The sequence below is a fragment of the Notamacropus eugenii genome, chromosome 3, assembly GCF_028372415.1.
Source record: "Notamacropus eugenii isolate mMacEug1 chromosome 3, mMacEug1.pri_v2, whole genome shotgun sequence".
Taxonomy (NCBI): Eukaryota; Metazoa; Chordata; class Mammalia; order Diprotodontia; family Macropodidae; genus Notamacropus; species Notamacropus eugenii.
The window spans coordinates 380,289,626-380,314,625 of record NC_092874.1 but is presented as its reverse complement, the minus strand read 5'-3'; the positions used below and the strand labels follow the sequence as shown (position 1 = coordinate 380,314,625).

Sequence of the window (25,000 nt, the reverse complement as noted above, 5' to 3'; positions counted from 1 at the left end):
ATAACCATTTCTTTCTTTTCGGTTACTCTATTTCTATTTTTTATTCCTCTTCATCCTCACATACTTTCCCTCAAACCCCCACCGCTGGGAAAAAGTAGCAAATATGCATAGAAGAGAAAGTAGGCTGGGGGTGGGAGAAAACCCACATTCCCTCTATCAGAAAACACGTCTCATTCTGCATCTCAAGTTCATCACCTCACTTCATCACTGGTCCTCTGAAATCAAAGTTGGTCATTTCACTGGCCAGAGTTCTCAAGTCTTTCAAAGTTGTTTTTCCTTATAATATTGCTATTGCATAAATTTCTCTTGGGTTTGCTCTTTACTCTCTATCAGTTCACAGGAGTCTTTTCGGGTATCTCTGAAACTCTTCCTTTTCTCATTTCTTGTGGTACAATAATTCTGTTAAATTCATGTACCATAAATTGTCTAGCCATTCCCCAATTCATGAACACTTCCTTAGTATCCAGTTGTCACCAAATGAAGAGATATCAATATTTTTGTACATACTTTTTCTTTGGTCTCTATGGGGCAAAGGTCAAGTACTGGTATCACTGGGCCAAAGGGTATGCATAATTTAGTGACTTTTTCAACACAGTTCTAAACTGCTACCCAGAATGGCTAGATCAATTCGCAACTATGCCAACACTGCACTAGTATACCTGTTTTCTCATAGCCCCTCCAACATTTGTCATTTTCCTATGGGAAGGATGTGAAGTAGAACCTCAGAATAGTTTTAATTTCTATTTCTCTTATTACTGATTTGGGGCTTTTTTTTTTTTCACAAATGGTTGTTGATAGGTTAGATAACATCCTTTGAAAAAAGCCTGTCCTTCAAAGCATTTATCTATTGAGAAATAGGTTTACTCTTATATACTTAAATCAGTTCCCTAAGTATCTTGAAAATAATTCCCTTACCAGAGAAACATGCTACAGATTTTTTTTCACCAGTTACTTGTCTCTCTAACTGTAATTACACTGGTTTTGATTGGGGAAAAAAAACTTTTTAAATTTCACATAATCAGAACTGGAAAGGGGAAAGCATGCTCCTAGAATCATAACTGAACCAACTGTGTCACAGATCTTGGAAAGGGTATATCAGGCCTGCACAACCTGCACACATAGGTAATGCACGCCTGGGGTATATCAATACATTTTCCTATAGCTTCATTTACCAAAACCTTTAACACTCTTCTATAAGAGTAATTTCTTCTATTAGAATATAAACTCCTTGAAGGCAGAACTGTCTTTGTTTTTGTTCTATTCCCCCGAACTTATCAAAGTGCTTGGCACATAGTAAGCAATTAATACTTTTCATTGATTCATGTAGAGAGGAAGCTGGAGTACTTGATCAGAACCTGAGAGTGGGGAACCAGTTACAGAAAGCTGCTGACCTGCACTGGTACAGGGAATTTTCACACTAAAAATGAACGAATGAAAAACAATTTACTAAGTGCTTATTGTGTATGAGGCACAGTGATATTATGTGTGAGATCCAAGGGTCCAGGTCTCACTTATCTTTCCCCTAGCCATCAACCAACTGAATAAATAACAAGTGAGTACTCCAACCAAGGAACCCTGGAACTCCAGGTCTGAAAGGGCTCACCAACTCTCTTCATTCCAGTTGAGAGGCCTCACATATAACCCTTCTTTACACTCCCTCTCCTCTGCTAGGGGACCAGTTACCATCAACTCCTCCTCAATCCCTCTGTCAGCTCTGAGCCCTCAAAAGCATGTTCTTTGCCACCAAAAAAGAAAGCAGCAAAGGGGTATGATAGCTCACATTTGCTTATGGCTTACAAAATGCTTTCTTCACTGCCTAGTGCAGGGATTCTTAATCTTTTTTTGTCTAATGGATCCCTTTGGCAATCTGGAGAAACCTATGTAAAGGTGAAGCCTTTATCAGAATAACTTTTTTAAATGTATAAAAGAATACAAAGAATAAGGAGGGAAACTAATGATATTGAAAAATAGTTATCAAAATATATTTTTAAAACAAGTTCATAGACTCCTTGGGCTAGGCAAACTTACCCAGGTCACAGAGCTAGTACATTACCTGTGTTAGAACTCGAACACAGATCTTCTGACTCCAAATCAGGTGTTTTTCCATTGACACCTGCTGTTCCACCCCACCTCCAAGAGTTCAGTTTTAGGTTGGCAGAAGACTCACCCCTTTCCCACATTCTCCAAGAGGAACCCTTGTACACTGGGTAACTACAAACTAAATGGACTTGCCATGGTGTTGTATTTATTTCTGTCAACTATTCAATTTGGCCAATGGGAGAATCCTATCCAGAATCCTATGTCTAATGAGTTCACTAAGACTGATTAGACCATGTTACCATAATAAAAGTATTCCCAAAATATGTCATGAACTATAACAACAAATAGCTAAAGCACAGTATGTGAAAAGCTCAATCAGTTATTGTTATAGTTTCTGGAAGTCCTATAAGAATTTAGTTCTACATTCATCGTATTATTCTTCAGTCACGTTCAATTCTTCATGACCCTACAGTTTTCTTAACAAAGATACTGGAGTGGTTTGCTATTTCCTCTTTCAGTAGATTAAGACAATCAGTGTTATGTGATCTGCCCAGAGTCACACAGCTAGTGAGTGTCTGAGGCCAAATTTGAACTCGGGTCTTCCTGACTCCAGGCCCAGTGCTCTATTCTCTGAGTGACTGAGCAGCCACCCATTCATTACCAAATTACCAAAGACAGTGCCTGTGCTAATTCTGGCCTAATAATTAACACCAAAAAACCACAGCTGCTCCATCAGCCACCACCACACCATCCATATGCGGAACCATCAGTTACAACAAATGGAGAAGTTTTGAATGCTGTGGATGAGTTCACTTACCTTGGTAGTGTACTTTCCAGGGGTGTACACGTTGACAATAAGGTTGATACATGCATTGCCAGAGTCAGCTCAGTGTTTGGGAGACTCAGAAGAAAGGTTTGGGAGAGAAGAGGTATTAGACTGACTACCAAACTGAAGGTCTACAGGTCGTTGTGCTGACCTCATTGTTATACGCTTGTGAAACATGGACACTCTACCAGCACCATGCCAGGAAACTGAATGGTTTCCACTTGAACTGTCTTAGGAAGATTCTGAAGATCACCTGGTATGATACGGTACCAGACACTGAAGTCCTTGCTCAAGCTGAACTGCCAAGTATTCAAACTATGCTTCAGAGAGCGCAACTCTGATGGGCTGGCCACATTGTTCAAATGCCAAAGGTACACTTGCCAAAAAGACTATTTTATGGAGAACTTGCATGGGGCATGCAATCACATGGTGGCCAGAAGAAGCGATACAAAGACACTCTCAAGGTCTCTCTCAAGAACTTTGGATTTGACTGTGCAACATGGGAGACACTGGCACAGGACTGCTCAGCATGGCATGCCCACATCAGAAAGGGTGCTGTGCTCTTTGAGCAAGGCAGAATTGAAACAGCACAAAATACATGCAGGATGCGCAAATTTGGGATATCCACCCCAAATATTCATATGAACTATTTGTGCCCAACCTGTGGTAGAGCATTCTGAGCCTGTATTGGTTTGATTAGCCATAGCTAGACACACTGAAATTTCACTTTACAATGGGGATGTCATTTTGGGGATGTCTTCTTCGAAGACAAAGGACAACAACCACCAACCAAAGACAGTAAAAAAAAGTAATTTTTGGAAGAGCTGGGGAAAGACCAGTACCTAAATGGTATAACAAGTAGAAAAAACAATTCTTAAGAAAAGTTATTAAATTGTTCCAAGCCCTTTAATCCTAGGTTCCCATCACTGGACCTATAATTTAAAAAAGGCTATTGACAGAGAGGAAAACCTGATATTTTCAAAAATATTCATAGTAGCATTATTTATGATAGTAAAAAGATAGAACTATGTGCTCAATGATTGGTAGAATGGCTGAACAAATGTGGTGGTATAGGGAAAATAGTACTGGCTGTGGAGTCACAGCCAAGTGTAAATCGAAGCTGTGGCACTTAGAAGACCTGTGTGATCAGGAGCAAGTCACTCCACTTCTCTGGTTTCAGTATCTTTACCTGTAAAATGAGAGAGGTGCACCAGGTGACCTTTCAGGTTCCTTTCTAGGTCTAAATTTATTACCTAAATGGAATATTCTCGCACTTTAAGGAGAGATGAATAATAATTGAGAGAAATATGGGGTAACTGCATCAGTGAGGGAAAAGAGTAAAGAAAATGTCCAGAAGAAGGATAAGAACAATTACTACAGCAATGTAAATAAAAACAAAACTAAAAGGCAACAGTCAATATTATTAGCATATGAGGAAAGCTAAAGCATGCAACTTTCATTTCTCTTCATCAGTGCACTTCAAAAGCATAAAGTGACATGGCTAAGTGGACAGAAGGCTAAATTTGGCATTAGAAAGACTTAGATTCCAATCCTACTACTAATACTCATTGTATCTCTGTGCTAGTAGAAATTATTTTCTCTTAAATACCTAGTTGTTCACCATGGAGCTTCAAAAGGGGTATGTACATGCTCAATCTTTGACCTCTAGTTAAATATTCCAGAAATGAAAATTTTATATTATCCTACTCGGGGAACAGAACAGCTCTTAGAAAGTGTCACACTTTAGACTGTCTACTGTACAATAAATACATCTGTGGCATGATTTCTCCTTTACTCTTGTTAAATGCTGTAGCATTATGGTATCATTTATTTGTGCCCATGGAATAAATGAAAACTTAATAACAAAATAAAAGTTAGCTGGGTGACCACAAGCAAATCACTTCACTTTTTTGAGACCTGGTTTCCTTATCTCTAAAATGGGGATGATGACACATAGTACTTACCTTACATGCTTTTGTGGAGCTCAAATGAGATAATGGATGCAAAGCATTTTGCAATTTAAAAGTAATTAACTGATACGATTGTCAGATATTAATATTATCAAAATCAAGGTATTTAAGGTTTTGCTTACTGTTTGAGGGATAGTACTTTCTAGTGGGACTTGATACAAATGTCTTGTCAATACAAAATTTACATTTTTTTTAAAAACAAAAATAAAACTAGCTCTATGATGCCAGATGAAGTCATAAAGTTATCTATCACTGGCTGATATTGATGTCTCTTCTTGAGACTTGACCAATCTGAAACTTCCTGTAATTCGACTTCAGCCTATCCTCCACTCACCTATCTAAGTGATCTTCCTAAAATTCAGGTCTGAACATGTCCTCTATTCAAAAAATTCCAGTATTCCCTATTACCTCTAGGATCAAATATAAAATCTTCATTTTTAGCTTTTAAAGTGCTTCATAATCTTGCCCCTTATTAACTTCCTAGTTTTATCATAATCTGCTCCCTTCCACATAATTCTATGATGAAGTGACACTGGCCTCTTGGTTGCTATTAACACAACACTCTCCATTTTCCAAGTCAGGGCATTTTCCCTGGCAATCTGCCAAGCCCCGGAATTTCTCTCTACTCTTGGCTTTCTTCAAGTATCAGCAAAGATCCCCACCTACTTCAAGAAGCCTTTACCTATCCTCCTTAATGTTAGTACCTTCCCTCTGAGATTATGTCCAATTTATCCCATATATAATCTTAGGTGTTTGCATGTCTGTTCCATTATTATGTGAGGTCTTTGAGGGCGGGGGCTATTTTGTCTTTCTCTATATCCTTCGTGCTTAGCCCAGTGTCTAGTACATGAAGGTACCTAAGGTTGTTGACTTGACCCACAAAGCAGAAAGATGAACAGTAGGAAGTGGATGTGCAGGAATCTCAGCTGAGGACTCATCAGAAGATCACAGGCTCAGAGTCAAGAACATTCATCTTACAAGGCTATTGTGAGCATCATCATCTCAATTCCACTAGAACAGGTATCACTATCAGTGGTACAGAAAACTATATATACGTATCGGTTTTGGAGTGATGTTTTTGTAATCAAAAGGCAAATTTGTTTGCTGCTACTGATAGGAACTGACAAACTAACACACCCTGGCTTCCCACATTTCTCATAATACACAGATACTAGTTTACCTACCACTACATATTATCTCTTCTTCTCCCCATCCTCCACACACCCATGGGTTTGTATATTTTGCAAGGGAAAAAAAAATCCAAATCCAGTGACATCACACTACTTCTAGTTGCTTGAAGGAATTAGAGATGTCTGGGTCCCGGATAGGAGGACACTCATAGGGGACATGGGAGAGCTGTCCACGTATTTGAAGGAGATCTGCTTGGCTCCAGAACTAGAGGCAGCAAAAACAGAAACAATAATAATAGCTCACCTTTCCAGAGTGCTTTCATACCTACAAAAAAAGCTGGCTTTTTTCCCTCATAAAAACCCTGTAAGGCAGGAAGCATAAGCACCATTACCACTGCAGAGCAGGTGAAGCATCTAAAGCTTAATGCCCAAGTGTCCTGCTCAGGAAGTAAGTAACAACAAGTAAGTAACCAGAAGTAAGGAAAAAGACCAGGACTGAAAAGCGGCTATTACTAGAAGGGCAGTGCTCTATCAATTACAGAAATACCAATTTTTCTTCTATGTTAGGAAGGTTTCTTATAAATCAGAAACATCTAAAAGTGAAATGGGCAGTATCCAAACAGAACCTAGATAACCATTTGTTGAAGAAAGTGTACATAGGGGGATTCCTGTTCAGGTATAGATTGAAATAAATAACTTTTTAAGGGATCTTCCAACTCTGAAATCAGCATCACCCTTCATCTTTCTCTCCTCTAACTAGAGGACTATTTGTGTATTTTTCTGGGATGACTAGAGTAGTTGAAGGGTCACTATTACTCTGAGTTTGGAAAAGATGATTGTTATGATTTGGAAAAGGTGATTCACTGAAAGAAACAAATTATTAAGGGCCCCAGTTTAGATCAGTCCTCCATTCCTCCCTGTCATTCCAACAAAAAAAAGATAAACAGCACACAAAAATCAGGTATATTCATTTTTTCATTTTAAAAGGTTTGTTGTATTCTTAATTATGATCTTATTAATGTTGCTGCTAAATTAACAAATTGCAAGGCATTCCAATTTTACATTGGAAATCAATAGGAAAATTGAGCCACTTAGTAGAAAGTTCTCTTCATATCAAATTTAGCTGGAATACAACAGAATCTGAGATAACTAAAATTAAGCAGATTATCAGAAGCACTTAAAAATAAGACTCTGTCACCCACAGAATGAAGAGTTCAACAAATACACACACAAAAAATTGCCCCTTTTCACACTCTACAATTTCACTATAGTAATATCTACAATTCTAAATCTGATTCTAGAATTGCCTTTCTGAGAAACTTTATTTTTGCCCCTAAAGAAATAGAAACAGGAGTATCACTGTATTCTGTTACTCTATGAAAGCACTATATAAATGCTGGTTGTTGTCATTGCCTACTGGTTCTTCCAGCTGAAGAATACTAGTGAAGAGAATTCCAGAAATGGGAAATATTCCTACATTACACATTCTGGCACAGATACATATGAACAAATAACTGTTGATCAATATTGAATGATATGCAACTTAAATGTTTTAATAAATATTTTCATAAGACGGGGCCCTCCAAAATAATTTACGTAACAGAGCACCTAGAACTTCAGATATGCAAATATAGTTAGACATGAAGTTCAACAAGAGTTTAAAAATCTTTCTGAACATAATAACTTTAAAACATAAATTTTGGTTTCAAAGCCCACTCAGCCATCCACCCTGCCATTGCTTCCTTGTCGCTGGATTCAGATGACTCTGGAGGAGAAGGTAAGCTGGTGACCTGCACAGCCCTCCCTCACTCAAAACAAAGTGGCATGGTCTTCTTTGGCAACGAAGGACGAACATGAACACACACACACACACACACACACACACACACACACACACACACGCAAGCGCTTCCTTGTCACTCTTCCCACCTGGAATAGGACCACTAGAGAGTGAATCCACTCAGTCCAAGAACTCCGCTATGGGCAGAGAGATACCTTGATAGTGAGTAAGCACAAAATCAAATAGCCCCTCATATGGAGACTCTTACTCACCCTTATACACGTTTTATTTTTGGCTTAATAGTCAAATCAACACAACTTTACTTTAATTGTTCCTGTATAGGGGCATGTCAACCTGCCACTCTATGAATCAAGTCATCTCTGACCGCCACCCCCACACCCCCAGATATTGACTCCCCTTACCACCTCACCACTCATATATATGTTGTCTCCCTCAGTAGAATCTAAGTTCCTTGAGGTCAGGGACTGTCTCACTTTTGTATTTATATCCCCAAATCAAGTCAACAAGTATTTATTAACTTCTTACTGAAACAGTGTTGAAAGCTGGATTCACAAGGAAAAGCAAAAATACTGTTATCCCCTCAAAGGAGTAAGTACAACTTAGATAAAGGTCAAACCAAGAAGACTAAGAGAGATAGAGGGGTGGAGAACCTACAGCCATGAGGCCACATGTGAGTCTCTAGGTCCTCAAGTACGGCCCTTTGAATCAAATCAAAACAAAATAAATTTGTTCTATGAAGTATGAATTAAGTCAAAAGGCTGCACCTGTGTATCTTGTAGGTCACATGTGTCCTCAAGGCCATAGGTTCCCCACCAATTCCTGGGGACAGAAAAAAAATTGGCACTATGAAAACTACATACAAAAAAGATATAATAGGATAAACTAAGTAATCTAGTGGCTAGAGCACTGGGCAAAGAGTCAGGAGGATTTGAATTCAATTCCAGTCTCAGACACATACTAATTACATGACTCCAGCAAGTAACTTAACCTGTCTGCCTCAGTTTCCTCAACTGCAAAAAAGGGATTAAAACAGGTGTGAGGATCAATTGAGATAATATGTAAAGGGTTTAGCACAGTGCCTGGCACATAGTAGGAGTTATATAAATGTTCATTTCCTTCTCCCTAGCCCCTAAACTGGAAGTAATCTCAGAAGGAAGGTACTAGCAGCATTACAAAACCCTAGCAAGGGTCACTGATAGTGTCTACAGAGACGTCAAGAAGGATTTGGACCAATAAAAAGTCATTTAATTTGGCAATTAAGAGATCAGTGGCAACTTAGCAAACAGTTTCAATAGAAGAGGCTGGAAACCAGGGTTCCAGACCCTAGGCCAGTGGTGCCTGGCACATTATAATCACTAGTAAATACTTTTTCATTCTTGTGTTCAAATGTGAAAACTTTTGTATGTAGGGCAAAGAGCCTCTTATCTAAATTATTACAAGATATTTCATCTTTGAAATTACAAATTGATACTAAAATGAGGACAGATAAAATGTACTTCCTGCTAAAAATATTCAATGAATCTTTTTCTTATAGTCAAATCTTCTAGATATCTACAGATATGACCAATTATTTTACCATTTATAACATTATATAACAACTTATTTTTAATATGTTATAGTTTTTAAAAGACAAATTGCAGTTAGTGCTTCTTTTATCAAACAGTATTAAGGCAAAACTATGAATACAACTTTACCGGTTTTTTTTGACCCAAACATCAATTGTGTTGATTATAGAAAAGTTGATAGATTATAAGAGACAGAAGTGTAGAGTTTTGGACCTACTCAAAATAGAACTTGTTCTCAGACTGTCCAATGATGATCTAGAGGCCAAATTATTATATGGATCTATCCAGAACTTGTTCTAGACAGATTGTCCAACTATGACCAGTGGAGTCCAAATTATCATAAAGATCTATGCAACAATACAATTACTTTGAATTTACTCCTAAATTCACAGAGTCACAAATTATTGGCTGGAAAGGGGCAGAGAGATCATCTAGTCCAACCCTGTCACTTTACATATGAGGAAAAGGAGATTCAGAGAAATTAATTGATTTGTCCAAAGTCACACATATATCAAAAATGACAGTCAGGATTCTTGATTCATTATCATGATGATGATGATGATAAGTAGCATTTATATATCATAGTTCTAAGGTTCCTTTTACATGTTATCACCTTTGATTTTCACAATAATCTTGAGAGGCAAGTGCTATTGTTATCTCCACCCCTCTCACTACACAATCTATTTACCTATTCCTGTATTTCACTTAAGTTCCAAACTTAAGTATAATTCAACTTTCGAAAATTAATCAATAGACAGCTTGGTCAGGTCCCAGAATCAGGCCTGGGTTCAAGGCCTGTGACATACCAACAGTGAAAGTCACTTGCTTAAGTGCTCCAGGCAAATTTAATAAACTGTCTGCTCATCTGCATTAGGAGTTTGCTCCCTAAACCCCTGAAATTATAAGTTCCTTCTCACACGTGCCTCCCCTCCAAAAAAAAAAATCTTCATTTCTTTAGACGGCTAGATCCCCACAAACCCCAAGTCCCAAGAACCTGAAATTCATGGTCACGCCGTACAGGAAAATCAAAATGAGCTTTTAAAAAGCTGCTATTAAAGTCTGATCAGGACCGCTTTCTACAGGAGTTTCAGGTCGGCTCACTAAAGACCCAAAACACCAGTTGTCATGCTCCTGGCCAACAGAACGTTTCCTTCGGTCCTTTTAATTATCCGGTGAGAGTCAGGAAAATTAAAAAAAAAAAAAAGACGAATAACCGCTAAGTATTTAAACCCTGGAGACAAACCTGGAGCGGAATCTGGGGGGAAAATGCGGCCACGAAGTTACCCGAAATCGAATTTTAGAGCTCTCTCTGAAAGGGAACGAGGAGGTTTCTGAAAGCTGGGGGAACGAGGGAGAGAAAGGGCAGCCGAGGAGCGATGAGGGGAGCTCGGGGAGCCCGGGGAGCTCGGCCCTGCCTCCCGCCCGGCTCCAGGCTGACCCCACGGCCCGCAGAAGGCGCCCCGGCCCCCGCCGGGCGGCCCATCGCCTCCCCTCACGCTCGGCTCCCCGGCCTCGGCCACCTCCGCGGGGCCTGCCGGCCTCCCTCGCCAGCGCCTTCCCCTTCTCCTCCTCCCCGGAGCCCACGGTTAGGCCTCGGTCCGTCCCCGACGCGTCCGTTCCGGTCCGTCCTCTTCCCATGTCCCCTCCCCCCTCCCCCCGGGCTCTCCCCCGGTCCCCGGCGCAGTCGGTCCGCTCGCAAAGCCGACCCCCCGCCCGCCTCCCCCCACACCCACCTCTTTCCCTCACACTTCCCGGGTGGTTTAATGGAGGCGACGGCGCTGAGGAAAAATCACCTTCACTCAGGCGGTGGCCGCCTCTGCCCGCCGCCAAGGCAGCGGCCCCCGCTTCATCCCCTCACCCCGCCATCAGTAACTCACCCCAGGGCGCGCTAGCTCCGGACAGACCCCAGCCTCAGCCGCCGTCGCCGCCGCCGCCACTTCATTCAGCCAAAGGCACCACCGCGTTCCTTCCGGCCCAGTCGCGTCGGCCTCTTGCGCCTGCGCGCAGCGCCCCCTTCTGACTAGGGACAGGAAGAACCATAGAGCATCACCGGGGGGAAGGGACTCAGTGTGCGAGACCATAGAGAGGGCTCCACTCTTCTTCCCCCTCACCGCGTCTCCGCCCGCCTCTTTCCCCTCCCCCTGAGGATAGACTCCACCTTCTGGCGGGAGGACTAAAGGAATAAGGACCCTGAGAGAGAGCGCCAAAAGTCCCTCCCCTTTGGAAGGGGGCGGGGTTAGGAGGGCAGGGAAAACCGGAGAGAGCTGAGGCCCGCGGTGGCGACGGAGGCCGCCGGCTCCCCTCCCTCGCCCCCCTGGCTTTTCCTCATTCTTTGACTTGGGGCAGGCCTCGTTTTCTCGCCTCTAAAACGACGGCGTTGGGCTGGCGGGTCCAAAGTTCCGTGAAGTTCCCAGGGTCTGTAAGATGGGCCTGCGGACGCAGTTGCATTTGCCCAGTGCTTTGGGGTTCATTGGTTCGTCTACAGCCGGGGGACCAGGAAGGCCTGAGCGGAAGCCCCCCTGGGGCGCGCCCGGACCGGCTCCCGGAGCCCGGGCGAAGGCCCGCCCTGCTCGGGGAGGAGGTGTCCGCGCCGAGGGAGGGCCGCACCGGTGCCCTGTGCCAGGGGGCGCCTAGCGTAGCGGACGGACGGCTCGACAGGGGGCCGTTCGAGCCCCACCTTCGACGTCGGATGGCTGGGTGAGCCGGGGGCAAGTCACCGTCCGTCCCACGGGTCCGGGCCGCTCCCCGAGAGGTGTAAGTGGTCCGGCGGAGGCCGGTAGAGGGAGTGCCCTCGCCAGGGATTCACTCCATCGGTGAGATCGCAGGTGTGGACCAAACCTTGGGAACGGTGTGTGGGCAGAGGTAGGAAGTAGGGCTTTGAGAGCCAGGCGGCAGTGTGTGAAGCCGTGTGTGGTGGCTGTCCCTGGATTAAAACAGTATCCGCATGGACCCATTTAGGGCAAGGTCTGAACAGAGGCGGAGCACCTGCGGCCTTCTAGGTCCTCAGGTGCGGCCTTCTGACCGAGCCCAAGCTTCACAGAACAAATCCTTTTGTTAAGGGGATTTGTTCTGCCAAGTTTGGATTCAGTCAAAGGGCCTCACTTGAGGACCTAGAGGGCCACCTCTGGTTCCCACTAATAGTAACACAGAGTGAATGTAATTACTAAATAGTAACTATTTCTCTTTTACCCAGGAACCCTGAGAGTCTTCCTGTCCCGGTTTGATTTGGGGGGGGGGGGAACATCCCTGGAGTAACTACTTAAAGAAGCCTGTTCGTTGAGTAGGTGTATCTCACTCAAAGTGAGCACGTGATAAGACTTCAGCCTGAAAGGGCCAAGGCCTCCCAGTGCATCCTGGGTCATCTCCAGTCATCCTGAAGAGTATGAGATCACTGGACCCAGATGGCTGTGGAGGAGAAGTGAGGCTGGTGACCTGCACACCCCTCTCTCACTCAAACCCAAGTCAAGTGCAAGTCATGTCATCATCTTGATGTCATGGTCCTCTTGGAGAAGGAAGGACACACACACACACACACACACACCACATACCACACACACTCACTGGATAGACCTAAATGTAGACAGGGCTCAGTTCTTTCCCACTCTCATTTCAAGGTATAGACAACAGAGAATTTCCTACAAAGTGAGGCAGGAAGACCTGTCTTAATAGTGTGGATTCCATTAGGAACACTATGCTTTCTTCTAGATTGTCTGAGGTCATTTACCCTACTAATCTCAGCTTAATTCCGCAACTTTTCCAGATTTTAAAAAGCTTTCTTTGACTGGTTACTTAGTTCTACAAAACCTCACTGAGTAATGGTTATGATCCCAGCCCTCTGACAGGCGATATGCTTACAGCGACAAATACCTCCCCTATTTCGAGGTGACTACTAATTTCAAGATAAGAAAGTGATTAATAAGGATTAGGATAAAGGATATCCATTGTCAAATCATGTTTCAAAACAGAAAATATGGTCACCATAGTTGTGGAGGATATTAGGAAGTAAAAAAAGTTAAAAATGGGTCCCTACCCTTCAGGAGTTTGTAATCAAATTGGAAAGACAAAATTTACACTTACAAAAAAGTTAAATAATAATATATGATAATATATATGATTAAATGCCAAATGAGTGATAATGTTATAGGAATTTAGAGATTATCCTCTGACAAGTTTTGTATAATGAAAGAAGGGCATGTCTCTCATTACCACATGTAAAATGAAATTATTCCTATTCATCTATGTTGAATTTTTATAACTGCCTTTTCCATAAGTAGGAGCTAGACAAGGCAAGCGTTGATAGAAATATCCATCCAAAAGAAAAAAATTTCCAACTAAAAAGGAAAGTAAAAATTATGAAATTGAAGAAATTAATAAAGTTAAAAGCACAGACTATTAAATTAATAAATAATTAGTTTTTTAAAAAAACTAATAAAAGAAACAATTTACTAACCTAGTTTTTAAAAAAGAGAGGAAAAACATATTGTATGAAAAAGGAGAATTTATAACAACAGAAGAGGAAATAAAAGAAATTTTCAGAAACTATTTTACCTAATTATTATGCTAACAAAGCAGGTAATTTAAAGGAAATAGATACTTACAAAAATATAAGGTACACAGAGTAACAAAAGAAGAAATAGATTATTTAAATAACACATTATCAGAAAAAAGAAATTGAACCAGTCATAAATGAACTCCAAAGGAAAAAATAACCTGATGGATTTATGAGTGAATTCTATCAAGCAGTAAAAGAACAGTTAATTCTACTACTACCTTAATTTAGAATATTAAGAAGACAACTTTCCAATCTCTTTCTACAACACAGATGTGATCTTGATACCTAAACCAGGAAGAGACAAAGCAAAGAAACAAAACTACAGACCGCTATTCCTAATGAACATTAACAGAAAAATTTTAAATAAAATATTAGTAAGTAATCCACAACAACATATTAGAGAGAGTATACGTTAGGACATGGTTAGATTTATATCAGGAATACAGTGCTGGTTCAATATATTGAAGAGTTTGACATAATTAACCATGTTACTAATATAAATAATAAAATTATGTGACCATATCAATAGATCCTGAAAATATTTTTTTGACAAAAATACAACACCTGCTTCTGTTAAAAATTCTAAGACTCATAGGAATATATGAATCTTTCCTTAATGAGGTAAACAGTACTTATCTAAATCTAAGAGCAAATAGTGTATGTAAAGGAGAAAAAAAAATTACTTCAGAATTGACAAAATATTTGGGAGTGTATCTACCAAACCTATCAGTGCCAAATCTCAGGTCCTAGTATAGGGCAACGCTCTCTGAAGCTGTTTGTTATGAGTTGGAGGGACGAGAAGTTAATCAATGAAAGACTACTGTGCAAGCATACAGAAGTAAACAGATACTAACTGATCTCCTTCTGATAAGCCCTGGTGTGTGGGATTTATTTAAAGCAGAGCCTGTTCCTATTCTCCATCCTTTACTGATTCAGAAGCCTTTCCCTGTATCCAGCAGGTGGGGCTCTGAGATCAGATCTCTACAGAAGGGGAGGTGAGCATCACAGCTGGGTCTCATTCCCCTTGTCTTTGGGAGCCATTCCTGCTCTTGAGATTTGAGAGGGTCACAGAACCACAGAACACTGAGGGGGTTAGAAGGGACAGTGAGCCCCGAAATCCTCAGGGGGGACCGTTGGCATCTGCCTCCTACCCAGAAAGATCCTTCTGAGGCGGGAGGAGCTTGTGCTTATGGATAGTCTCCTGCTAGTGCATGCAGTTTTAGACACTGAGCTGAAGAAGGCGCTAAAGAATGATCTCCCTACACATCTCTAGAATAAACCATGGCAGGGTTGTGTCTACACCCAGAGCCTAGCACAATCCCTTATATATTGGGTGGGGAGGCGGAGTGAGGAGAAAGAGAGGTTAGGAGGGAGGTGACCCTAACTGGTGATTTCACCATTGTGAGAAATTCCCAGTGAGTAAACTTTTTCCCTAAGGCAGATAACACTTCCCCCCTAATTTATAGTCAATCAATCAAGTATTTAATAAGTACTGCACCAGATAAGTGCTGGGGATACAAGAACAAAAAATAAAATAAGTCCTACTCCAAAAGAGCTTATGTTCTAATGGGAGAGAGAAAAAGCACATGAAAAAGATAAATGTTATAAAGTGAATATATTCAGGTTTAAATGCAAAGAAATTAAATCCAAGATAGTTTTGGAGGAAGAGTATAAGCAGTTGGGGTGGGGGTGGAGGAAGAGGGGGATGATCAGGAAAGACTTCCCTGCAGAAAATGGTGCTTGAGATGTGTCTTAAAGAAAGAGAGGGTCTTTAAGAGGCAGGGGTAATAAGGAAATAAATTCCAAGCACAGGGAACAGACTATCTTAAGGTACAGAGATGAGAAATGGAGTCTGGTGTGTGAAGAACAGAGAGAAGACTGATCTCAGAGTGCAGGGGGGAAGTAATGTCGACTAATGCTGGAAAAATAGTTTTAGGGCCAGATTGCGTAGGACTTTCAGAGTTAAACAGAGGAGTTTATATTTGATCCTAGAGGAAATAAGAAGCTGTTATGATCATCTAGACAAGAGGTAATAAAAGCCCAAACGAAGGTGGTAGCTGTAAAAATGGAGAGAAAGAGTCAGATAGGAGAGATAATATATAGCTAGAAATAGAAAGATAGGGCAACCCCCTGAATATAGGGGGTGAGGGAAGTAGATGAGGTAAGGATAATGCCAAATTTATGAATGTGGGAAGCTGGAAGAGTGGTGATGCCCTTAGTATAAATAGGGGAGTTTGTGAAAGAGAAGGATTTAGGAGAAAAGTAATGACTTTTTGTACATGCTGAGTTTAAGATGTCTCTGAGACATCCAGGTTGAAATGCCCAGTGCATAACTGGTGATCTGGTAGCCCAGAGGAGACACTACCGCTGAGTAAATAGAACTGGGAGTCATCTAAATAGAGGTGATAGTTTGATTTATGAGAGCTAATGGAGTTATCAAGACAGTATAGGTGCAGTAGAGAAGAGGGCCTAGGACAAAACCTTGGGGAACAACCACAATTAGGGGCTATGATATGGCTGATGATCTAGGAAAGGAAACTGAGAAATAATATTCAGGCAGGTAGGAGAGAGCAGTGTCAAGAAAACTCAGAGAGGTTGGATAGAGCACTGGCCCTGGAGTCAGGATTTGAGTTCAAATTCAGCCTCAACACTTACTACCTGTGTGACTCTAGGCAAGTCACTTAACCCAATAATTGCCTCCAAAAAAAAAAAAAGAAAGAAAATAAGATTGCATGCTGTCTCGAGGAGGAAACAGGGAGGAAGAGGGGAAGGAAGAGAAGGGAGGGGGGGAAATCTAAGATATATGGAAGTGATTGTAGAAAACTGAAAACAAATAATTAAAAACAAAACAAAAAAAAAGGAAAGAAAGGAAAACGCAGAGAGGACTGCCTTTCTGCAGTGAGAGCCCAGATATGGTTCAATAACATGAATTTGTAAAGTATCCAGTTAGAACAGTTGTGAAACTTCCTCCAGTTATGTTCATAAGACGTCTGAGAAACTAGTAGGTTAGAGATTTTAAGAGAACATCTAAGTGGATTTTAAGGTCCCTAGTTTAAGGATAGTTGTTGGGGAGGAGAAGAAGATAGTGAACTAAGTACTGAGCTTCCTGAGAAAGGAGGGAGAATGATCTAGGATTTTGACATACTATAACTACCACAATTCAGATGGGAGAAGGGAAAAGAATTTTGACTGAGTAAACTGGGACAATGAGAGGTAAACTGACTTACTCACAGTGAAGTAGCTAGAACGTCAAGAACAGAAATTAAATCTATTTTACTGATTCCAATGCCATCTCTCTGTACCTTGCTACCTTTATTTCTATTATGTAATAGATCCTTAACAAATGTTTATTAAATTGAATTGAATCAGAGATTCTACAGTTAGACAAAGTTTTTCTTAAAGCAAAGGTATTCAAATTTGTTGGAGTAACACTAATTCTTATTCATATAATAATTTAAGTATTACAAAACATTTTCTCTCCAAACAAACTTGTGAGGCACTTCTTATTATGCTTATTTTGCAAACAAAAAAAATGAAGCTTAGAAGGGGTGAGTGGATGACCAAGGTGAAAGGGTTAAGGTTGAAACACCCATTTGCTCTGGTACCTTTACTAGGTAACTTTTTTTATGGAATGAAACCAGCAGAACTGAGTGTGAACAGTTATCACGTATACCTCCTTGATTCAATCACAGCTATTGTACGAGAAGCTGGGCCAATTTGTTTGCAAGGGAGAATCTGTCTCAAAATGGTGAGAAAAGAGATTCTTAGCATCTGGATTTGGAGAAGTCAGAGCAAACAGCGAGCAAAAGGACAACTGTGGCTGTGGTTTATTCATCTGCTAGCCTCGGATCTCTTGGCTTTGTTCAAGAAATTTCAGTGACTCCCTATTGCCCCTAGGATAAATGTTGGGTGTGTAAGCTCAGTTTTCACGTGGATAGTCTCGGGCAGGTAAAGGTGAGGACTTCTAAACCTCAGAGTTCTCATGAGGCCCCCCAGGGAACAGCTGGGAATTGAGGCGTGAGACATGGGCTATCTCGTGCATTTCTGCCTCTTCTCAGTGGGAAACTTGCTGGGGAGAGCATCCCACCCTTGAGATTAATCCATGGTCTGAGCACACCTGTTGTTGACTAGCTAAGGGCTGAGAGCATGCACAGTATTCATGTGCAAACTATGTGGCAGGAGAGCTTAAGTAGGGTCAGGAAAGCCTGAAGGCCCTCTTCACGCTGAGGGGCCCTTAGAGGGCAGAAGGTCCCTCCCCTCTCCGGCTCCCATCCTCTTGCTGTACGATCTTTGCCCCTTGGGAGGAGGAGGATTCCTCTCTCTTGAGGAAGAATTCACCCTGCACATGTAACTAAGATCCTGAATAAAGCCTAACCCTTGTTCGACTCTGGAAAGTCTCTTCTCTCAACACGTTTATCTGGTTGATCCCCGAAGACCTGGACGACAGGTAAGAAAAGGCTCGGGTTGCCCTTCGGCCTTGAACAGATAAATGAAAGAATTTTAAAGGCAATATTGAGAACTTAGTAGGTGATAAATACTGTGCTAAGCACCAGAGATATAAATTCAAAAGAAAGACAATCCCTTCTCTCAAGTAACTTAACTTCTTTTGAGAGGAGAAAGCTGAGAGGAGAAGCACCTTGTTTGGGAAAGTCATAGGGAAAGTAAGTGGGGCCAAGGGAAGTAGATTGGCACATTCCATTCAACTATGACAGAGTTGATATGGTTCGTTTAGAGGGGAGTGTTGGAGGGAAGGGACATACTCGAAAAGCTATGAAGTAATGAAAGACAATGAAGTAATGAAGTATGACTGGCCAGGAGAGCCAGTCACCAGTCAAGTCTCTGAAGTCCATGACAAGGTAGTTGATGATGATAGTAGAGGAGATGACCAAGACTGTCTGACTCCAACCTGTCTTTCCAGACATTTCATGCTATGCCCCCTCATGCATTCTTCATCAAACATGAGGCTAAGAGGGCCCAGAGAGTGCTCTGGAACCAGATGAAAATGTAATTGGGAAATACTTAGCAAAAACAAATAAAAATACAATAAAACACAGATAATATTTTATTTTAAAGTTAAAGCAATATTCAGCTCACAGGGATCTTTATGTACACACTAGTGCCTCCAGTTTCTATTTGAGATTGATACCCCTGTTCTTGTTTTTCAGTCATGTCTGACTCTTTGTGACCCCTGTGGACGATATCACACCAATAGCTTGCCTGTGGTTTTCTTGGTAAAGACAATGAAGTGGTTTGTCATTTCCTTTTCCAGTGGATTCAGGCAGAGATTAAGTGATTTGTCCAAGGTCACACAGCTAGTAAGTGTCTGTGGCTGGATTTGAATTCAAGTCTTCTTTGCTCCAGACCCCAGCCTCTAACCCCTGTTCCACCCTGCTGCTTGCTCTACATTTTCCAAAACTGGCTTACTTGCTGCTGGAATCCAAATTTCCCACTTGGCACAGTGTTTCCTTCTTTGCTGGAATGCATTCTCTCCTTCCTCATCCCTGATTTCACCTAAGAACCTCTACTTCTATTCAAGGTTCAGTTCAAGTGTCACCCTTCTACATGAAGTCTCTCCCAATTTCTTCTCTTCCTCAAGCCCCCATCCTAACCCCCAGACCCAGCTGTCAGTGCCCATCTTGCCCCCAACTTAGTTTGTATAAATTTTGTATTTACTTACTTACAGACACTTAATATCTGTGTGACTCTGGGCAAGTCACTTAATCCAATAATTGCCTCCAAAAAAGAGAAAAGGAAAATACTAGGGCTGAGTAGATAAATCTGAGAGTCATCTAATAGAGGTGATAGTTTGATTTATGAGAGTTAATGGAGTTATGAAGAGAGAGTATAGATAGCGTAGAGAACAGTGCCTAGGACAAAACCTTGGGGAACAGCCACAATTAAGGGCTGTGATATGGTCGACGATATAGGAAGGGAAACTGAGAAATAAACTCTATTAGGGCAGGGAACATTTTTATTTTTGTCTTTGTATCTCTAGCATCTGGTACAGTGTTTGGCACTCAGTAGCTACTTTAAAAATGCTTATTAAATCAAATGGAATTGAAAGTATCAAAGTTAGGATTCAAACCCAGCTCTTCTGGCTCTAAATCCAGCATGTTTTCTTCTGCTCTAGACCAGATGTATCAATCATGCTGCATGGGGCCCAAAACACTCCCCTGTGTGATTGAAGCAGATTAAAATGTAATTGGGAAATATTTAACAAAAAACAAATGAAATACAATACAATGTAGAAAATGTTAACATGTGGCTTTCTGGATCCTTATGTACAGTTTAGTGGTCTATTTAAAACAGACACCAACTAGACTATACTACTTTACTGATTATGTCGCAAGGTGACCAGGGCAATGGTGATTAGACAATTTGGCTCTGTTGATACTATTAATAATTGATAATAATTTTTCAGTCATGTCTGACTCTTCATGATCCCATTTGGGATTTTCTTTGTAGAGATTTTGGAGTGGTTTCCCATTTCCTTCTCCAACTAATAAGTACCTGAGGCCAGATTTGAACTCCTGAGGATGAATCTTCTTGACTGCTGGCCTGGCACTCTATCCACTTCACCACCTAGCTGCCCATTAGCTAACTGTGCCCCATAAGCTAATTTGAGAATTAGGTTAATTTTGTTTTTCCTGAAAATCTCAGGTAAGCCATATTCTGAGGTCAGAGAAAAAGGACATGAACTGTCTAACATCATGCAACCAATTCATGGTGAATCCTTCGTTAGAAATCAGGACCCCTGACTCTTAGGTTTAGAGTTCTCACTACTCTTCTATGGAATTTTCTTTCCTTTAAAATAAATTTTATTGATATCTTTTGATTTTGTATCACCTACATTTCCCCAATATATACCTCCTATGACTTCCTCCTCTTCTCCCTCCTCCTCCTCTCAGTTAACTATCCTTTATAACAAAGACAAAGGAAGAGGGAAAAAAGAGAAGGAAATAAGCCTTTATTAAGTGTGTACATATGTGCTAGACTGTGCTAACCACTTTACAAATATTATTTCATTTTATGTTCACAATAATCTGGGAGAGAAGTGCTATTATTATTCCCATTTTACTGCTGAGGAAACTAAGGCAAATAGAGGTTAAGGCTCACCCAAAGTCTCATAACTACTAAGTATCTGAGGCTAGATTTGAACTTGGGTCTTCCTGACTCCTACTCCACAGTCTATTCACTATACTACCCATCTGTCTCCATGAAATAGATGAAACCCAATGAGCTGTAGAAGATGCAAGTTGGAAGTCTTAGAGGCAATTGTGACAGCAGCAGTAGCTCACAATTTCAGAGACAAGGAAGAGTACTAGCACTTGCAGCTGTAGAGGAGCAGACACTCTTATTGGGTACTCCAGACTAGGAGGACAATGACCACTCATCTCCCCAGATCATACTACCCTGAAAGCACTAAAGACTTGCAGACTCCCAGACCTAACTCTGAAAACAGAAGCACAAAAAAGTCTGAAGCTTAGAACAGTGCCACGCTACCCCCAGGTAAGCAGAGCACAACTTCAACATAAAGTTCAAATTCAAGAAATAGGCTGGAAAAATAACAAACAAGAAAAAAAAGAACTTGTCCATGTTGGGGGTGGAAGCTCAGTTCCACGTGGACAGTCTCGAGCAGGTAAAGGTGAGGACTTCTAAACCTTAGAGTTCTCATGAGGCCCCCCAGGGAACAGCAGGGAATTGAGGTGTGAGACCTGGCTATCTCATGTATTTCCGCCTCTTCCCGTGGGAAAAGTGCTGGGAGAGAGCATCCCCACCCTCGAGATTGGCCCGGGTCTGAGCACACCGATTGTTGTCTAACAGGCACGGTATTCAGGTGCAAACTATGTGGCAGGAGTGCTTAAGTAGGGTCAGGAAAGCCTGAAGGCGCTTTTAGCGCTGAGGGGCCCTTAGAGGACAGAAGGCCCCTCTTCCTTCTCTCCTCTCTTTGCTCTTCCCTCCCTCTCCCCTCTCTCCCCCTCTTCCATCCTCCCATTCTCCCACTTCCAATCTCTTACTGTAAGATCTTTGCCTCCTTGGGAGATTTCTCTCTTTCCTAAGGAAGAGTTCCCCCTGCACATGTAACCAAGACCCTAAATAAAGCCTAACCCTTGTTCGACTCTGGAAAGTCTCTTCTCTCATACGTTTATCTGGTTTGGCCAGCCGAAGACCTGCGATAGGTAAGGTAAGACTCGGGTAGCCCTCAGCCCTCTAGGCCTGGCATGTCCATAAAAAACTACTATGGTGTCATGGAAGACCAAGACACAAACTCAGAAGACAACATTGTGAAAAGAACTACAACCAAAGCCTCAAAGAAAAATGCTAATTGGATACAAACCCAATGAGAGTTCCTGGAAGAGTTAAAGAAAGAGAAAAGGGTGATAGAGGAAATGTTAGGAAAAGAAATGAGATTGATGCCAGAAAATTAGGAAAAGAGAATTAATAGCTTGGTAAAAGAGGCACAAAAAATACTGAAGAAAATAATACCAAGGGCAACTAGGTGGTGCAGTGGATGGAATACTGACCCTGGAGTCAAGAGGATCTGAACTGAAAGCTGGCATCAGACACTTACTAGCTTTGTAACCTGGGCAAGTCATTTAACCCTGATTGCCTCCAAAAAAGAAAGAAAGAATACCTTAAAAAACAGAATTGGCCTCATGGTAAAAGAGGCACAAAAATTCTCTGAGGAAAGGACTCTTAAAAGCAGAATAGCCCAGATGGAATAAGAGGTACAAAATCTCACTAAAGAAAATAATCGATTAAAAGTTAGAACTGAGCAACTAAAAGCTAATGATTCCATTAGATATGAAGAAACGATAAAACAAAGTCAAAAGAATGAAAAAATAGAAGAAAATGAGAAATATCTCATCAGAAAAACAACTAACCTGGAAAATAGATTGAGAGATAATTTAAGAGTCATTGGACTATCCAAAAGCCATGATTTAAAAAAAAGAGCCTAAACATCATATTTCAAGAAATCATCAAGGAAAATTGCTCTGATATCTTAGATGCAGAGAGTAAAATAGAAATTGAAAGAATTTATCAAATACCAGCTGAAAGAAATCCCAAAATGAAATATTATAGTCACATTCCAGAGCTCTTATGTCAAGGAGAAAATATTGCAAGCAGCCAGAAAGAAACTATTCAAATATCATGGAACCATAGTCAGGATTACACATGATTTAGTAGCTTCCACGTTACAGGAGCTAAGATTTCAACCAAGAATAACCTGCCCGGCAAAACTAAGTATAATCCTTCAGGGGAGAAAAATGGATATTTAATGAAATAGAGAAATTTCAAGTATTCCTGATGAAAAGACCAGAGCAGAATAGAAAATTTGACATTCAAACACAAGACTCAAAAGAAGCATTAAAAGGTAAGCATGAAAGAGAAATTAAAAGGGACTCACCAGCTTAAACTGTTTGTATTTCTATATGGGAACTTGATAATCTATAATTCCTAACTTAATCATTATTAGGGCAGTTAGAAGTTGCATACATAGACAGAAGACATGGGTGTTAATAAATTATGTTGGGATGAGCTTTAAAAAAAGTGAAAGGGTGGGAAAAAGAGATTTACTAGGAAAAGGCGGAAGGGAGAGGTAGAATGGGGAAAAATTACCTCACATAAAAGAGGCACTCAAGGAAGAGCTTTTACAGTTTACTGATAATGCATTTTTGCTTATTGTTAATGTAATTTTGTTTCTTATTGGGAAGATCTTCCCCATCCATTAATAGGCCCATGTGACCTGCTTCATTCACATGGAAGCCTGAGTCACATGAGTCAAGTCACATGGAACAGAAAGGGGTGCAGCAGGAAAGGTGGAACAGGAAGAGGGGAGCTAGAACAGAGCTGAGAGGAAATTAGAGAGCAGTCAGAGCTGGGAAAGGCAGGTAGGTGGCTAGCGTGAGTGAGAGAGCTTGTTTGTGACTTGTTTAAGGGAGCTTGTTTGTAGGAAGGCAGGACCCTCTGCATTGTTTGTGTATAAATTTCTTTGTTACTGTGATGGATTTGGCTTTCTGGTGTTTGAATAAATGTTTTGGTTCTGTCTTCCATGTGCAGAGTGTGTTGTATTTCGCGATTCAAAATTGCACTAGCATATTCATAGCTGCCATAGTATCACATTAGTGCTACATAAAGTAAAGGGGAAAATGAGGGGAATGTCAAGCAATGCTTCCCCCTCACTCTCATCAGATTTGGTTCAAAGAGGGAAATATATACACACACATACACACACACACACATATATACACACATATAAATATATATGCAAATAAATATGTAAATATGTGCATATTTATATATGTGCAAATGATATAAAAAGTTAATATGTAAATATATGCATTATGCAAATATCTATGTATATGTATAGTTATACTCACACTCAGTTGTGTGTATACATCTATCTTCTCCAACAGGAACCCCTCCCCCTGTAGAAAGGGAAAGGGATAAGAGAAAGGAGTAGAGAGGATAAAAGGGACGGCAGATTAAGGGAGAAAGTGGTCAGAAGCAAAACAGACTTTTGAGAAGGGTTGAAGGAGATAGAGAGAGACACAGAGATAAAATGGGATGGAGGGAAATAAACAGTTAGTAATCATAACTGTGGATGTGAATGGTATAAGCTCATCCATAAAATGGAAGTGCATAGCAGAATGGATTAGAAACCAGTATCTAACAATATATTGTTTTCAGGAGACACACTTGAAACAGAAAGACACACATAGAGTTAAAATAAGGAGACAGAGCAAATTGAAATAAAAGGGATAGCAATCATGACCTCAGAAAGAGCAAAAGCAAAAATAGACCCAATTAAAAGAGATAATCAGGGAAACTATATTTTGGTAAAGCATACTATAGACAATAAAAAAAATTTAAAAACTTAAGGTCAAATTTCTCTATTAAAGGCATGTTTTCTCAAATATATAGAGAACTGAGTCAAATTTGTAAAAATAAGAGTCATTTCCCAGTTGATAAATTGTCAAAGAATATGAAGAGGCAGTTTTCAGAAGAAATCAAAGCTATCTATAGTCATATTAAAAACGCTTTAAATCACTAGTGATTAGAGAAATGCACATTAAAACAACTCTGAAGTACCACCTCATACCAATAGAAATGA

At 40.8% G+C, this 25,000-nt stretch overlaps 1 protein-coding gene across 4 annotated transcripts in view; it reads right to left on the bottom strand.

Moving 5' to 3' along the window:
• The window catches only part of RNF216 (ring finger protein 216), a 212,688-nt gene extending 201,280 nt beyond the window's left edge, over positions 1–11,408 (bottom strand). For 3 of the 4 annotated variants that reach the window (XM_072597645.1, XM_072597647.1, XM_072597648.1), the window contains exon 1: positions 11,210–11,408. The gene's annotated coding sequence lies outside the window, so the exon portion shown is untranslated. Of the gene's footprint in view, positions 1–10,575; positions 10,934–11,209 lie in introns of those variants that run through there. The other variant, XM_072597646.1, reaches the window with a different exon arrangement.
• Between the last annotated feature and the right edge of the window lie 13,592 nt (positions 11,409–25,000).